An 18,702-nucleotide genomic window follows, 5' to 3' on the forward strand; every position below is an offset into this window, starting at 1 on the left:
GTACTGTTTCCTTTTCTTTTTAGCAGAAGAATCATATTTAAACAATAACCTGGAAACACCTTCAGTCCTAAACGACAATAACATCGCAACTGCTTTCTCGACATCTGAACCCACAATCAAACCTGTCGCAAAATCAAACCGTACACGACACAACTTAGGCGGATTGGGCTCCAAACCATTTTCCTCTAAATCCTCAGAAAGAAAAGTACACATTTTCTCAAAAACGTATCTCTGTTTCGGTTCTTCCCACTGATGGAAGACATCCATAATAGACTCTAGTTCATATCTCGCTGGTTCAGTAACCCATTTATGCGCAAAATAATTCAGTGTCTCTTTCTCCCTACCATCAGTCAATTGGCTACGCAATTGTTTACGCTCTGAAACTGGGGTCGTAGCTAATGACCCAAAGAGAGGGGATAAAAGACTAGTCATAGTGTTTGTCATTCTCTGACGGATAGAGGGAGAGGTTGACAAATGAACAGGAGGAAAAACAGAATGAGACAAGGCAGAGACAGAAGCAGTGTCAGAAACAATACCAGGAGTGGTAGTCGCTATAGTAGTCAAAGTTGTAGGAAGTAAAGGCAGAGCAGATGTCAAAGCCGGAGGCCCTTGAGGAGGCTACACCAGAGGAATAGGAACCAAGTGAAGAATAGCTGGTGGGAGCTGTGGAGGAGCAGGAGGCAATGCAACCACTGGTTGTGCAACTAGAGGTTGCGGAAGTGCTGTGGCATTCTGCGCATAGGGTGGTGGCGAACTTAGCAAATGCGACATTAGGGGATCTTTTTCAGAGTCTTTTGCTGCATCTTGCTGAAGAGGCGGCAAAACTGGATAGCATTTATCTACTGTCATTTTATGTCGCCTATGCAACTGCTCATTCAACTGTTCTACTTCGTTATCTTTAAACTGTATAGCAGCTTGCATAATCAAAATACCTTTTTCTCTCTTATTTTTCTTAGCTAATTTAATTTCCTTTTGCTTGGCTTCCTTACGCCATAAGCGGAAAGAATCAAACATTGCCGGCCGGGCTTTCTTCTTAAAAAGTCTAACTTCGAGGTTATCTAAGATTTCTGTGTCAAAGCTACCATTTTGGGGCCATTTTAAAACACCATCTTTTCTGGTGTAACAGATCCATACTTCATTATATGTGATGGGGCCTACTCCGTTCTTCACATATAGTTCATAGGTTGGAGTTCCAATCGGAGGAACCGGACATGAGTCCCTCAACCGGGAGTCCCTTTTACAACCAAGACAAAACAAATTTCCAAGTCTGCTAAGACCAGGCATCTTCGCTCACTAGTCTAGCTTCAAACTTCAAAGGATTATCGTTTACGATAGTCTTGTGAATACACGAGTCCTTCGGCTTTGGTACTTGCAAGTTCCAAATCAAAGTGATCCCGAAGGGATACCAAACCAAATGTCCAACTAAGGACCAAACCAAGTGTCCAACTAAGGACTGGGAGACGCTCCACTTATACTTAACTGAAAATATCGTTGACGTCACCAGAAGACTCGTCTTATCGTTTCGCTCTACCAAACATCAAGGGTCCAAATCAGGGCGATAGCCAGGGCAGCAGTCCTTCGTAGCCGTCGGGAAGCGGGGAACCTCGCAGCAAAGACTTTCGGACCACGTCGACATGCAGGGGTCGATGAAGTGGCGGCCTTCCTCCAGAATTTTCACACGAAGCTCCTCACGGACCTCAGGCTTGGACCGGTACCGCTGGTAACGCCCCACGTTGGGCGCCAAATGAGGTACTGGGTTTTTCAGAACCGGTACTGATCCGGTAACCCAGTGGTGCCAGGGTACACCCAAAGACCTCGGGTACTTTCCTGATTCAGACCACAGAAACTCAGAGTCTTCTAGGTGAAGTCAAAGATTGAATTTATTGGCTGCAACCAAGTAACAAGCGTCCTAGAAGTACAACAGCACGGTTTGTATGTTCTCAGGAGACTGTGTGTCAATGCAAAGTCAGGTTTCCTTATATACAGTTTTTTAAGCTTCAGGCAAACATTCTTGACATTTTGGTTGGTCATTCACATGTTTTCACTACAAAGGAAAAAACAATGTCATGATGAAACCTCATATTTAATGTCATCCAACCCATAATAAATTACCCGGCAAGGCCTAGTATTTTACATCAGATAAGTGTGGACCCCCAATAAAAACGGGCACCTCCCCCTCGTAAAGTAAGAAGAAGAAAAGAGCAGGTGCAGGTGTGAGCAAGATTGGGCAGGGTGTGTGAGCGATAATAAGGGTTTTAGGGCATGGTGTGCCTTGATGCTATCTGATTCGGCCACTGGGAGAGGGACTGACCAAACAGGTTTGGCCTGAGGCAATGGTTCCAGCTTGCCCAGGTCAGAGAAAAGTCAATCAAGGTGTACGTGTCCTTGGAATCAAATCTGACTGTATTATAAGCCTATGTGAGGGCAACTTTTAAAAATGGCTGCCGTGTATAAAATGGGAGCCACGAGTGCAGGACGAAAATGGCGATTTCGAGGTGAAAACGCTGCTGGAATTGAGCGAAAATGCTCATGCTTAGTGTACTAGTCATTATCGGTCTGTTGATACTAAAATCGTACTGCTGTGGCAAAGTAAATTACATGGGTCCAGAATTTTTAGAACCACACCTTTTCTGCAGGAAGATGGTCCAGATGGCGGTGTTGTTGCAGCTGTGGAGCCTGTGAGCAGTGATGAGGAGGAAGCAGAGGAAGAAGACATGCAGAACAGGGACTCAGTGATCCAGCAATATTTCCAGTGAAACACAGGTGAGAATACATTCCTGCCTACTACATGTACTTTTACACTTATACCTCTATCCTGTATGTCGTTTTCACCCAGTGTATGGTCACTGAGTTGTCACTTTCCCTTACGGTATCACAGGTGTGGGTCCCAACGTGTCTCATCTGCTTAGAATCCTCATGGACTAGAGGTGTGTGACATAGGTATGTTGACATTACTATTTCAAGATCACTTTGTCACTGTAATTGCAAATACACTATTTCGAAATCACAGACAGACTCCAGATCCTTTGGTGATTTAGGTGTGTTTATTTGAATATAAAATATTGGAGGGGTAAGTTAAATGTTGAGGGGTGATGGCGGAGGAATGTCCATGGCAGAGTCCAGTCTATTAGTCTCACAGGTGCATTGCCCATATGGGCAAAGGAAGTGGAGCTGGGGCAGTTTCAATATGGACAGGGTGACAAAGTGGGACAGTGGGATGACAATCAGGGTGGTCTCATTTCTTGGCGGGGGTCTTGGCATTGTGCTCTGTCTTGCTCCTGGATCTCAGGGACCGTTTGCAGGCTGGTTCTCCGTCTGCAGGGGGTGGAGTGCTGGTGTGGTGGTCCTGTGGCGGTGCCTCCTGTCCACTTGCGCCAGCGGAGGTGGTGGGCAGTTCATCATCCATGCTAGTGTCAGGGGCCCCTTGTAGTGCCACAGTGTCCCTCCTGTCCCTCCAGTGTTGAGTACTTCCTTCAACACCCCTACAATGGTGCCCAGGGTGGAGGTGATGGTTATGAGTTCCTCCCTGAACCCCAAATACTGTTCCTCCTGCATCCGCTGGGTCTCATGAAACTTGGCCAGTACCATTGCCATTGTCTCCTGGGAGTGGTAGTAGGCTCCCATGATGGAGGAGAGGGCCTCGTGGAGAGTGGGTTCCCTTGGCCTGTCCGCCGTCTGTCGCACAGCAGCCCTCCCAGTTCCCCTGTGTTCCTGGGCCTCCGTCCCCTGGACCGTGTGCCCACTGCCACTGCCCCCAGGTCCCTGTTGTTGTTGGGGTGGTGGGTTATCCTGGGTTCCCTGTAGTGGTGGACACACAGCTGATTGACGTGTCCTGGGGAACGGAGGTATGGGCCCGCTGGGTGGGTGCTGTGCTGGTGTTTCCAGAGGGGGAAGGTCTATGGTGGCCTGTGCCTGTGTGAGGGGAACCGACTGTCCCGAGGCCCACGATGGTCCGGGCTGGTCATCTAGATCCAGTTGGACAGAGGTGCTGTCATCACTGTGGGCCTCTTCTGTGGGTGGAGTGGACATGTCTGGACCCTCCTGTCTGGTGACATTGGGTAGTGGTCCTACAGGGGTGTAAAGGCATGATTATTGCATCTGTGTGTGTCATGGTGTGCAATGGGTGGGTGACCGTGTACCCCAGTGCTGGCATTCCTGTGTGTGAGCTTGTGTGATGATGGTTTAGGGGGGTGTATGGGTATGTGCATTGGGCATGCTTTAGCGATGGGTGTCCATGCGTTGTTGTTGCATGCAGGGCTTGGTGTTGGGATGTGTGGTTTGTGATATTGGGACATACGTGAGGAGTTGGAGTGATAGGGGTGAGGGCGAGGGCGGGGGTATGTGATGGCATGCAGGTAGGGTGGGGGTTGTAAGAGTTAAGATGTGACTTACCAGAGTCCATTTCTCCACCGACTCCTGTGAGGCCCTCATGATGCAGAATCGCCAAGACCTGCTCCTCCCATGTTGTTAGTTGTGGGGGAGGTGGTTGGGGTCCGCCGCCAGTCCAGTGAACCGCCTGGTGGTGTATTGAGACCACGGAACGCACTTTCCCCTGTAGGTCGTTCCACCTTTTCCTGATGTCCTCCTGATTTCTTGGGTGTTGTCCCACTGCGTTGACCCTGTCGACTATTCTTCACCATAGCTCCATCTTTCTTGCAATTGAGGTGTGCTGCACCTGGGATCCAAATAGCTGTGGCTCTACCCGGACGATTTCCTCCACCATGACCCTGAGCTCCTCCTCCGAGAACCTGGGGTGTCTTTGCCGTGCCATGGGGTGGTGTAGGTCATGTGTGCAGTGGTGTGTGTGGTGATAAGTGTGGTGATATGTAGTGGTGTGTTTTGTGAGGTGCGTGGAAGTTGTGTGGGTGATGGTGTTGTGTGCCTGTGGATGCTGTTGTTCTTGCTGGTGCTGTCTCTCTCTGGCCTTCGGTCGTGAATTGTGGTCGTAGGGGTTTGTGGGTGATGTGGGTGTGTGTTTTATATTGTATTGGGTGTGTGGGAGTGGTGTGTGTATGTGTATCAGGTGTGTGTATTTCAAATTGTCCAATGTGGGGATGTTTTGCAAATGTGTGTGTATTTTGAGCATGGCAGTGTGTACCGCCAATGGAATACCGCGGTTGAAAGACCGCTGTGTGGATTCGTGTGTCGTGATAGTGTGGGCGTATTTCTGTTGGCGTGACGGTGGAGGATTTGTTATCGCCAGTTTATCACTGACCTTTGGTGTGGCGGACTTGTGTGGGTGTCAGAATATTGGCAGATTCCGAGATGTGGGTCATAATATCTGTGGCGGAATACCGCGGCCGCGGCGGTGTGTTGGCGGTCTTCTGCACGGCGGTAAGCGGCTTTTACCGCCAATGTTGTAATGACCGCCCATTTCTTGTGAGTAGGGTGCCTTTCATAATAGAGGGATGAGTTCCTGAAAATCCCCTAAGGAGTGACCCTCCCCTTTACCTCAAAGTGCTTCCAGAGACCCACCCCCTCAATGTGCTTCAGGGACCGTGTTCATGTGGAGATCCGACTCATACCCCTTAAACCACAAATAGATGTCATCCTCCCTCTTATATTCCTTTTCTAAGTCCTTTGGAATGTGAACCCTCCTCTAAGGCTACACTGAGGTACTTCTGCCGCCATCTCTGCTAGACTGGCCCCTCTGATCCATCTTCCTTAAGCTGAACTCATGAGCCAGCAGCATCTTTTTCTCCTCTATGGTTAACCTTCTCTCTTCCATCTCCATTTTAAGCTTCTCTAATCCCAACTGGTAAATCCTCTTTTCCTGTCTGTCCTGCACTCCTAAGGAGTCTGACACTTGGATGACACACTGCTACCTGTCCTGGAGACCCTCACCCCAGGCAGAACAGGAACCTCTACTACCACATTATGAATACTGTGGCCATTGTCACCCTCATCTTCCTCCTCTGTGTCCCCCCCCCAGCCTCCTTGGCCATCACCTAGGCCCTCAATGCCTTTTGAAGCTCCTCCTTCCTGGCGGTGCTCCTGATTGGGCAGGCAAGATCCTTTTAAAACTGCTTCAGTAGAGCAACTAAGTAACTCTCCAGCTTCTCCAACTCAAAAAAAGCTCCAGCTGGTGTTTCCCCAGATTGAGACATGTTGGTGAGGTTCACTCAAAAATGGAAAGTTTCAAAAAGAACAGAGAGTTCCCAAGAGAAATAAAGCAAATTCACAAAAAATTTAAGCAGAGGAAGTCCAAATAGAGAAAAAGCAAAAATATAAATACAAGTCATATGTGGTCACGTAATGGTCTGCACTGAAGACAGTAGTGTACACTAAATCACTGTATGCCAAGTACAAATACAAGTTCAATCCTCACCGCCGATCATTATTGTTAGAAATGTGGTCTCTGGTTGGCAGTCAGTTTGCACTCTGTCCAAGCAGGGATGCTCACTCTAGTCAGGGCAATGGAGATACACACTTGAGATAACCCCTACTCACCCCCTTGGTAGCTTGGCACAAGCGGTCAGGCTTATCTCAGAGGCAATGTGTAAAGAATTTGTACCAACACACACTGTAATACAGTGAAAACACAATGAAAACACTACAAAATGGACACCACACCAGTTTAGAAATATAGGCAATATTTATTTAAATCAAACAAGACCAAAATGACAAAAATCCAAGATACATACGTCAAGATATGAATTTTCAAAAGAATAAGGGGGTGATTCTAATTCTGGCGGGCGGCGGAGGCCGCCCGCCATAATTCCGCCCCCATAATACCGCTCCGTGGTCAGAAGACCGCGGAGGGTATTATGAGTTTTTCCCTGGGCTGGCGGGCGGTCTCCAAAAGACCGCCCGCCAGCCCAGGGAAAAACTCCCTTCCCACGAGGATGCCGGCTCGTAATCGAGCCGGCGGAGTGGGAAGGTGCGACGGGTGCAGTAGCACCCGTCGCGTATTTCAGTGTCTGCAAGGCAGACACTGAAATACCTTGCGGGGCCCTCTTACGGGGGCCCCTGCCGTGCCCATGCCATTGGCATGGGCACGGCAGGGGCCCCCAGGGGCCCCGCGACCCCCCCTACCGCCATCCTGTTCATGGCGGCTTTCCCGCCATGAACAGGATGGCGGTAGGGGGGGTCAAAATCCCCCATAGCGGCGCAGCAAGCTGTGCCGCCATGGGGGATTCTGAGGGCAGCGGTAAACCGGCGGGAGACCGCCGGTTTACCCTTTCTGACCGTGGCCAAAGCGCCGCGGTCAGAATGCCCTGCGGGGCACCGCCGGCCTGTCGGCGGTGCTCTCGCCGACCCTCGCCCCGGCGGTCGAAGACCGCCGGGGTTAGAATCAGCCCCTAAGAGTCTTACTCCATAGAAAACAATGGAAACGTTGATTTTACACAAAGTACCTGGTTTGCCTTAAAATACAAAGCGGCACGCGCAACCGTACATCGAGAAAGTCAGCAATGCATCGATTTCGTACTCGCAAGTGAGGACGTGTATTATTTCTCTCGGGTTTAGTAGGCAATGCATAATTTTTGTCCCTCACAAGAGAGCACTCTGTCGAACTCCAGACAGGGCACCTCGGATCTGCTCAGGTTCACGATGACTTTGATGACCAGCGATGATGTGTGTGAAATCCAGTCACACGGTATTGGGAAACAGTGCTGCAAGGGGTTTGCATCGTTATCAACAGCCGCAAGCGGGTGTTGTGTAATTTCTCCAGCTGCAATACATCATTCCCTTAGCAGTGATGCAGGTGAAGCATCAAATTTAGCTGTAAAGTGGGTGACGCCTCATTTGTCAGCCACGTTGTAGGTTGTGTGTCAAAAATTCCCCTCTGCAGTGTCCTGTGAGTATATTTCAGTCTTGATTCTGGCAACATCACCTTTCAAGGGCCCAGGGACTTGATGTGGTACCACTTGGCAGGGCAGGAGTCTAAGCAGAGAGTCCAGGTGCTGACAGAGGACGTCTTTGATGGCCCTGAGACTTCTTAACAGGAGGCAAGCTCAGTCCAAGCCATTGGAGATTCCTCTCAAGCAGGAATGCACAACAAAGTCCAGTCATTGTCACTCAGTTCTTCAGCTCTTCTCCTTGGCAGAGGTTCCTCTTGAATCCAGAAGTGTTCTTGAAGAAATCTAAAGACCTGGGTTTTGGGCCCATTACTTATACCTCTTTCAATCATTGAAGTAGGCAAGTTTCAAAGGAAAGTCTCTGTTGTTTACAAAATCTTGCCTTGCCCAGGCGAGGCTCCAGACACATACCATGGCTCATCAGGATATGGAGGCTATATCCCAGCTCCCTTTGCATCACTGTCTAGAGGAGATTCACTAACAGCCCAACTGTCAGTCTGACCCAAAAAGGGAATCCATAAACAGGCACAGAGTAATTAAAGCAAAAAAATACCCACTTTCTAAAATTGGCATTTCAAACTAACAATCTAAAAACCAACTTCACCAACAGATGTATTTTCAAATTGTGAGTTCAGAGACCCCAAACTAAAAATTTCTATCTGCTCTCAAATGAAAACTGCACTTTAGGAATATTTAAAGATAGCCACTATGTTAACCTATGAGAGAGATAGGCCTTGCAACAGTGAAAAATCAATTAGGCAGTCTTTCAATGTTAGGACATGTAAAACACATCAGTATATGTGCCACCTATAACATAAACTGCAACCTGCCCATGGGGCTACCTAGACCTACCTTAGGTGTGCCTTATATGTAGAAAAAGGGAAGATTTAGGCCTGGCAAGTGGGTACACTTGCCAAGTCTAATTGGCAGTTTAAACCTGCACACATAGACACTGCAGTGGTAGGTCTGAGCCATGTTTACAGGGCTACTCATGTGGGTGGCACAATCAGTGATGTACGCCTACTAGTGACATTTGATATACAGGCCCCGGGCACCTCTAGTGCACTTTACTTGTGATTTACTAGTAAATCAATAAGCCAGTTACACATACACTTACACATAGGGAACATTTGCACTTTAGCACTGGTCAGCAGTGGTAAAGTCCCTAGAGTAACAAAAACAGCAAAAACAGAGTCCAGCACACAGCAACACGCTGGGAAGTGGAGGCACACATTTATGGGAGACCACACCAAGTATGACAGTTCTAACAGGTATGAAGTAGTATCTTCTTGGGATGGTGTAAAGAATACAAAATAGACTCAAAAGTAAAATGATTTCAGGTTTTTGGCACACCAATTGCCTCATCTGGGAAAGAGAACAAAAAATGCAGTGTTAGTAATCCTAAATGACTCATATACATGATGTACTGTGAATTATTTACATATCACCAGTGGCGTAGCGTGGGGGGTGCAGGGGGGGCCGGCCGCACCGGGCGCAACATCTGGGGGCGGGCGCGCTCGCACTCGCGAGTGCTAAAATCCACGGGTTAGGGGGCGCAAATTACTTGCCTTGCCCCGGGTGCTGACAACCCACGCTACGCCACTGCATATCACTGTAGGCTTAATTAATTCTACCATGGTACTCATTTGCTCACAACAATTACAGAAAAGGTCTTTCATTATGTCTTATTGTCATAGCATGAATACTCTCTGGGTTGCTAAATAATTCAGGTACCACACAAGGGGACAAAATTCTGTTTTACATAGGAGAGCCATGGAATAGCCCCCACATTTTCTTAAGCTATGCAGTCTCAAATTATTTCCCTAGAGAAACTAGCATTGTGTTTGGCCCAAATAGAGATCCATACAAGTATTGACCTAATTTTCATTAGATCCTTGTAGATCAACATGCATTGTGCATAAATAAATTGTGCATGTCTGAGGTACCTCTAACAAACTTTGTATAGTCAATTACAGTGTCAAAAATGGTTACCCATTGGAAGTCCAACATACCAATGTCAATCATCACAAGCCTTTCAAGGGTGCAAGCTGTTGACACGTAGGTTACCACATTTGTGAAACTGAAATGGAAGGGGACAACTCAGTTAACAAATAGTGAGTGAAATGTAGGTACAGGATAGAGGTAGACGTGTGAAAGTTAATGTAATGTTAAACCTGAAAATGTACTCACCTGTGTCTCACTGGAAATATTGCTGTATGACTGACTCCCTGTTGTCGTTTTCTTCTTCATCAGCTTCATCCTCATCACTGTCCACAGGCTCCACAGGCTCCACCGCTGCTACAACACCGTCATCTGGATCATCCTCCTGCAGAAAAGGCACCTGGCGTCGCAATGCCAAATTATGGAGCATGGAGCAGGCGATGATGATGTCGCACACCTTCTTCGGTGAGTAGAATAGGGACCCACCTGTCATGTGGAGGCACTTGAACCTCGCCTTCAGGAGGCCGAAGGTGCATTCGATCACCCTCCTAGTCCGCCCATGGCATCAGTGTACCATTCCTCTGCCCTGGTCCTGGGATTCGTCACTGGGGTCAATAGCCAGGACAGGTTGGGGTAACCAGAGTCCCCCAATAGCCATACACGGTGCCTCTGGAGTTGACCCATCATATCAGGGATGCTGCTATTCCACAGGATGTAGGCGTCATGCACTGAGCCAGGGAACATGGCATTTACCTGCGAGATGTACTGGTCTGCCAAACAGACTATCTGGACATTCATGGAATGATAACTCTTCCTGTTCCTGTACACCTGTTCGGCCCTGCGGGGGGGACCAGAGCTACATGGGTGCCATCAATGGCACCTATGACGTTGGGGATATGTCCAAGGGCATAGAAATCATCTTTCACTGTAGGCAAATCCTCCACCTCAGGGAAAATGATGTATCTCCTTACGTGTTTCAGCAGGGCAGACAAAACTCTGGACAACACGTTGGAAAACATAGGCTGGGACATAACTGATGCCATGGCCACAGTAGTCTGAAATGACCCACTTGCAAGGAAATGGAGCACAGACAGCACCTGCACGTCAGGGGGGATTCCAGTCGGATGGCGGATTGGTGACATCAGGTCTGGCTCCAACTGGGTACATAATTCCTGGATTGTGGCACGGTCGAACCAGTAGGTCACGATTAAATGTCTCTCTTCCATTGTCAACAGGTCCACCAGCGGTCGGTACACCGGCGGATTCCGCCATCATCCAATATGTCCCAACTGACGGTGCCTAAGAAGGACAACAGCGAAGAAACTGTCACCATACCTCCAGGTATGTACCCACAGTCACACACAAGACTACAACAGACAATTAACCCATCCGGGAAATGTTTTGAGTGTAGGCCTCGGTATGTGTGAAGCAATAGTAAATGAAGCCATGTGGGCCCCTGAAATGGCAGCTGCCTGACCTCCAAACTGGGACAATGGAATTGTGGGGTAACTGCGCTGGCATTGGACACCGTCGCGGTAGGCGGTCGTAGAGCGCGGCGCAATGCTGCATTGGTTAACATTGGACCCTATGGGTCCCAGGAGCAAATGAACAGGTGCGCTGGCGGTGATGATGCGCCCCGCCGCGGACGTCACCGCCGCGGACGTCACCACCATTTTCTATCTCTTCAATCACTAGATACCTGACCTTCGACAGGAGAGGACCTACACTGCTAGTGCTGCTGTGACCTCGGTCTGGAAGCGACGATGGCTGCTGCGTCTGGGGAAAGGGCCCCTGCCTTCACTGCACAGGAGTTGGAGAAACTTGTGGATGTGGTCCTCCCCCAGTACATGCCACTCTACAGTCCTCCAGACCAACAGGTTAGTACACAGGGAGCACGTTGGATGGGCTAGGCCTGGGTGGACAGAGCTGGGTGGGAGAGGGAAGGGGGCAGAGTTCTTACAACAGAAATGCATGGGGATGAATGGGCCACATGGACAGAGTTGGGAGGGGGCCACTCACATTGACGGTGCAGTAGGTAATGACTGTTCCTCTTTCCTTGTGCATGTCATGTAGGTCAGCGCCCACCAGAAGAGGGACATTTGGCGTGCCATCTCCAAGGAAGTCCGGACCCTGGGGGCCCACCAGAGACGGGGCACCCACTGTCGGAAGAGATGGGAGGACATACGCCACTGCAGCAAGAAGACAGCGGAGGCTCAGCTGGGTATGGCCTCCCAACGTGGGAGGGGTGCCCGTCGCACCATGACCCCCCTGATGTTCCGGATCCTGGCGGTGGCCTACCCGGAGTTGGATGGGCGCTTAAGGACATCACAGCAGCCACAGGGGGGTGAGTACAACCTCATTCTGTGGACTTTGCGTGCAGTGGAGGTGTCTGGGTGGGGGAGGTGGGCTGTGGGTGTCCCTAGGCCAGAGCGAGTTAGGTAGGCAAGGCCCCTCCGTAATGTAGGCCATGTGGGACTCTACCCCATCTCAGAACAGAGGCAAGTTGATGTATAGTTGCCCCTTTGCAATCCATGTGCGCAGATTTCTACCATTGCCATGTAGGCCATATCCCAGAAATTGCATGTGCAGAGGGCAGGAGCACGGCGTAATGCATGGGGCTGCTGCGTCTGTCTTGTCCGCCAACGGTAGCGGTATGCCATGCACTAAAACTCTCTTTCTTCTGTCTCCCCCCCTTTCCTGCTCTCCCTGTCCTTTTGTACATCAGCATCATCAGGCGGAGGTACAGTGGCACCGGAGCACGAGGGAGCTGCATCCCACATGGCCATGGAGGGCCACACCACAGACTCTGAATGCGCCAGTGGGACAGAGGGCGAAGGGAGCTTCACGTCGGCCACAGGATCACCAACCAGCGACACGGACTCGTCTGCCGATGTGAGCTCCCCTGTGGTGGCGGCACCATCTGTGCGCCCCACTTCTACAGGTACAGCCACCACCTCCCCTACCAGCCCCGCCCTCCCAGCAGACCCGGAGGGTGGGCATCACCTTCGCCCCAGGCACCTCAGGCCCTGCCCCAGTCACCCCTGCTGCCCTCAGTGAGGAGGCCATTGACCTCCTCAGGTCACTCACTGTTGGGCAGTCTACCATTGTGAATGCCATCCAGGGTGTAGAACGAGAGTTGCAACACGGTAATGCATTCCTGGAAGGCATTCATTCTGGTCAGGCTGTCCTTCAGCGAACCCTGCAATCTCTGGCCTCAGCACTGATGGCAGCCATTGTCCCTGTGTCCAGCCTCCCCCCTCCAACTTCCTCCACCCAGACCCAATCCCCTGTACCCCAGCCCATCCCAAGCACACCTACAGACCAGCAGGCACACAAGTCAACACCCAAAAGTAGCTCAAGCAAACATAGGCACCACACACACCACAGGCACTCACACAAGCATCACACCCATACAGACACAGCAACATCCACTGTCTCCACTGTGTCCCCCTCCTCCTCTTCTCCCTCCTCCCTCCCAGTGTTGTCTACATACACACCTGCATGCACCACATCTACAGGCACTAGGACTCGCACCAGGACACCCAGCACCACAAGCCGCTCACCTGCACTCACCACCTCCACTGCCATTTACACGTCCCCTGTGTCCTCTCCCAGTGTGTCTGTGACGCCCCCTCCCAAAGTACCCAAACGCCGGCAATCACTCACACAACATCCATCCACCTCACGACAGCCTCCAGTACCTGCACCTGCACCCAAAACACCTAAAGTGACACCTCCTACAACCACCTCCTCTACCTCCACTCCCAGACCCCCTCCAGCTACCCATCCCAGTGTCCGTCAGAAACTGTCCATTTGTCAAATTGACCTGTTTGCCCCCACCCCCCCTCCAGTTCATCAGTCCCGTCATAGCGCCTCAGCCAAAAAGACTCCAGTGCCAGTGTTGCGTGTTCCAGGTTTTTGGAGTGCACCGTCCACCAGGCCAGGCAGTAGGACCCGGAGCCAAGGCACTCACAGCCCACCCCCTGTAAAGGCTCTGAAATTGGAGAGTGGACGACGGGACTGTGTCAAGACTCCTGGTGAGACAACAAGTGAAATGGGATCAAAGGCGATTTGTGAGTCAGCTGTAACTCCAATAAAGGTGGGGAAGGTCCTGAGGAAGTCTGCCCAGCCTGTTGTGAGTGTCACTGCGGAGAACTGCGCCATCATTTCTGGCGGTCCGGACACAACCGCCAGCACTGTCGTTACTGGTCAGGAGACCACCGCCGGAGTCACAGCCCAGGAGGGCCCAAGTATCATCACTGGTCAGGAGACCACCGCCGGAGTCACAGCCCAGGAGGGCCCAAGTATCGTTACTGGTCAGGAGACCACCGCCGGAGTCACAGCCCAGGAGGGCCCAAGTATCGTTACTGGTCAGGAGACCACCGCCAGAGTCACAGCCCAGGAGGGTCCAGGATCCCAGAGCCCCGCTGGGCAATGATGGAACGTCAAGCCACACACCAATGTCCAGTGTGAAGATCGTCATGCCACACACCAATGTCCAGTGTGGAGATCGTCATGCCACACACCAATGTCCAGTGTGGAGATCCTCATGGCACACACCAATGTCCAGTGTGGAGATCGTCATGCCACACACCAATGTCAGTATCCGAACCGCCATGTCAGAGCACCGCTGAACAGGGCAAAGACCGCAATGGTGAAGACGGCTGAACAGGGCAAAGACCGCCATGGTGAAGACCGCTGAACAGGGCAAATACTGCCATGGCTAAGCACCGCTGAACAGGGCAAAGACCGCCATGGTGAAGACCGCTGAACAGGGCAAAGACCGCCATGGTGAAGACCGCTGAACAAGGCACACACCGTGTAGGTATGAATAGGCCGCCACATCAGGCATCCTTATCCCATGTGCAGCTGGGACAGTGACAGGACATGAACTTTCACGGGGAGACTCATCCTGTCTGGGCACCAGTCCCACCCAGTACCAGTAGAGAACTGCAGATACTTGCGAAAATGTAGCTTGGAATTCCCCAGGATGGTCTAGTGGGCAACCCACCCACTGTAAAGACTTGTGAGACTGTGGCTTTGCACTCCCCAGGATGTAACAGTGGGCAACACACCCACTGTAGAGACTTGTGAGACTGTGGCTTTGCACTCCCCAGGATGTAACAGTGGACAGCCCAGCCACTGTATAGACTTGAGAGACTGTGGCTTTGCACTCCCCAGGATGTAACAGTGGGCAACCCAGCCACTGTAGGGACTTGAGAGACTGTGGCTTTGCACTCCCCAGGATGTAACAGTGGGCAACCCACCCACTGTAGGGACTTGAGAGACTGTGGCTTTGCCCTCCCCAGGATGTAACAGTGGGCAACCCACCCACTGTAGGGACTTGTGAGACTGTGGCTTTGCACTCCCCAGGATGTAACAGTGGGCAATCCACCCACTGTATAGACTTGAGAGACTGTGGCTTTGCACTCCCCAGGATACATCAATGGGCATGGAGCCCCGTCGTGGATCTGGCTTTGCATTCATCTGGCTGAGGTGCCCCCCCTTCCATTCCCCCTGAGGTGCCTGTAGTGTTTCTATCTGATGCCCCGGCAGTGTTCTCTCGGATTTTGGTCAGGTATCTATTGTGAGCCTCGCCCATGCATTTTTGGACTGTTGGTGCACGGACATTGTTTTGTACATTTGTGCACCACTTCTTGTATTGTATATATAATTATGACAGATTTCGAGATCTATATCAGTATTTTTTTGTATGACATGTATATTGCCACATTTCAATGTTTGACCGAAATTCGCTTTGTCTTTGCATTCTTCCGGGGGGATTGTGGGTTGTTCATGTGATTTTTGTGAATGCATTGGTGTGTATGTTGTAATATGCGAGGGTGGGGGTGGGGGTGTTTGGTGGGTGTCCCCCTAACTTTTGCCTCCCCGTGTCGTAGATGCAGTACTCACCGGTATCTTCTGTGCCTACGTCGCTGTTGGTCGTAGAGGAGCAGAAAGACAAAGGCAGGTAGGATTTGGAGTTCCGGCTCCATGGAGTCGTCGTTCCTTGTGGGATGTGTAGAAGGTGAGCGTTTTCCCATAGCAAAAGCTGTTTCCGCCGTGTTTTTATCCACAGTGAATCCGCCCCGGAAAAGGTGGCGGATTGGCGGGTTGTAATAGTGTGGGCGGTACATTGTCTCCCGCCTGTCTGTTGGCACTGTTTGTCTGTACCGCCGTGGCGGGCGATGTGTTAAAGTGGCTGTCTTTGTTGGCGGTTTCCGCCAGGGTCGTAATTCCCTTTTTTTGTCCGCCGGCCTGTTTGCGGTATTTCCGCAGCTTTAACATCGTCCGCTAGGGTTGTAATGACCACCATAATCATTTCTACAACACTGACACCTTTGCACCATGGTGCAAGGAAACCTGTATTGGCACATGGCATCCAATTGTGTGCTTCAGCAGTGGAAGAGGACAGGAATGTGCCGTATCTGATAGATATGGCTCATTCCTGCCCTTTTTGTTTGATGCAGGGCAGCACCACAAGAAGCCTTGTGGCACTGCCCTGGCCCAAAATGTATTTTACTTTCACCTATTTGCAGTCGCAGCGTGTGCTAACGGAATGGGGTGGCGCGTGCAAGTGGGGGGATTAATGAAATTAAATACAAAATAATATCCTTCGCAATCGGTATCAGTTATGCCAATAACATATTCACAAAATATATAGCCCATTAAATAGATGGTACCATGTGACAGTCATACATGTTTTGGTTCATAGCTATGTTCATCAATCACTTTGGTAAAGCATTGGTTAAAGATATCATGACTAAAATTATTCAGTAACATCTCACATAGTCAACCTAGTTTCACACACAATATTTGTAAGTGTGAAGTGGAGTTGATCATCTTTGTAACTAGACCTTTTAATTGGATCAAGATGAAAATTGCCAGTCCCTCTTTAGCTCTACCTGATTTTGATTGTATTTCAGGGCAACAGAAGAGAGCTGTATCCATCCAAAAGGAAATAATCTATCATCCAAGTTTCCTGGCAACAGATAACATTATAGTTCTTAATGAAACACAGCCTATGAGCATTTCCATTATGGCTTTAATTCGTGCAGTGCAGGACATCACAGTTGTATTTTTGATAGAGGAAATTTACATTTGGGCGGATGCCTATCTCTACTTTATTTTGGGATTAGGATCTCAGGATGTTTATCCTTGTTCCAACTTGCACCTGTTAACTTTTCAGATTCCACTCTATTTTTTGACACATTATTTTCTACAAATTGTAGTACTTCATATATGTGGCTGACAACAACATTATACTTCCCTCACAAATCCTGCAATCACAATTTTGGAAACAGCAAGAGCACTATTATAACAGTCTGCTTATCTGTAGAAATATCTTATCAGCAGCACTTTGATTCTCCAGTTAACATTATCTATATAACAAATTTCCAGCTACCCTTGGGTTTCTAAAAGTAATCACAACCTGATCTCCCGTACAATTTTGGCATGCCCTTTCCCAATCCAAGACATTATTCTTACTATGATAATTAAATCCAAAAAAGTTTGAGAGCACCCCTTTTTTCTTAATGCATTAAGACACATTGGGGCTCATTTACAAGCCCATTGTGCCTCAGTACGATCATTTTTATTACGTTACGGTGGGGCAGAAAAGTCCCCCACCCCATGCCATATTTACAAACTGGCGTAATGGTACAATTGCACCAGTATGTAAATCATTGCACCACATTATAACCTGTGCCAGGTATAATGTTTGCAAGGGAGGCGTTCCCCGCTAGGATGCCTGCAGGAATGCCATAGTGAAATATACCAAATTTCACTGCACCCTTCTAACATCATTTTCTAATGCCTGCTCAAGGGCAGGCATTAAAGTAATGCTAAGCTGTTTGGAATGGGCCTCCCAGAGCTTTGCTAGGCTAGAGTCAATATTTTTGATGCTAATCCAACAGAGTCCCACAACTGTGTCCAAAATTCTGATGCAGCTGTGATAACGAGTGCCACGGTGTGCTGTAATATAAATGCAGCACTACCAAGGTGTCCTTGGGGGGGACGAGGCAGTGCAAGCAAACTGGCACATCGTGATCAATGCACCAGTTTGTTGTAAATGAGGTATTTTGTTTTTTAAAACATGATTTTTTGTGAAGCAGATAAGAAAGGGGCATTTTGTAACAGAATCGCATAAAATGTTGATTCTGGCAGCGATTGTAATTGAATTGTGCCATCCACATTGAGAGGCTTTGATGATAATGATGAATGTTGTACATTTGTATCTAAGCTCTCCTAAATTATAGCCTTTGCATTTGAATTAGTGGCTGACCCTATATTCCGTGTGGGCTCATTACCATTGTTGGTGCTTTTCCTGACAATAGTAGCAGAGTATAGTTAATTGTTCTTGAACTCTTTGATTCCCCATTGCAATGTGGTTCACTAATGAACATTCCTTGGCCTTTCTGCTTCAGAGGTGTTGATCTAGTTTGCAAATCTTTCCTCTATTTCAGTCAGTTTGCCTAAAATTGTATTGCAAAATCCTTTTTATTTAATTCAATTGTTATTAAACATTTGTAAAAATGTTTACATGGCATCTGCTGTAATTCTTTCAGTCCACACCCATCTCATTCTAATCCATGGTGAGTTTGGGGCTTGTGATGTGTCAGGTGGCAGTATTATCTACAGCCCCCTCCACCATCCTAGTATGGCAGACTTGTTGTGGCCTTATTTTTTCTTTTTTGCTAGAGGTGAGTTTGACATTGTGGACCCCAAATTTGCAGAAATAATCAGGAAGTCATTTAACTTTCAAGAATTAGGGATGTGATCCATCTCTTTCATGGAGATTGAGCAGATTGGCATTGCATTGCACCCAGTCTCTCCTGTATATTACAACCATGGCGCTAGTTATGTAGCTGCCAGTGATCCTGTAATCCCTGTTTGTCCGTCTTCCCTGGGTGGATAACACTTTTTCCTAACCCATAGGAAGCTAGAAAAAGGGTACATTTTG

This window comes from Pleurodeles waltl, chromosome 8, assembly GCF_031143425.1.
Source record: "Pleurodeles waltl isolate 20211129_DDA chromosome 8, aPleWal1.hap1.20221129, whole genome shotgun sequence".
In the NCBI taxonomy this organism is placed as follows: domain Eukaryota; kingdom Metazoa; phylum Chordata; class Amphibia; order Caudata; family Salamandridae; genus Pleurodeles; species Pleurodeles waltl.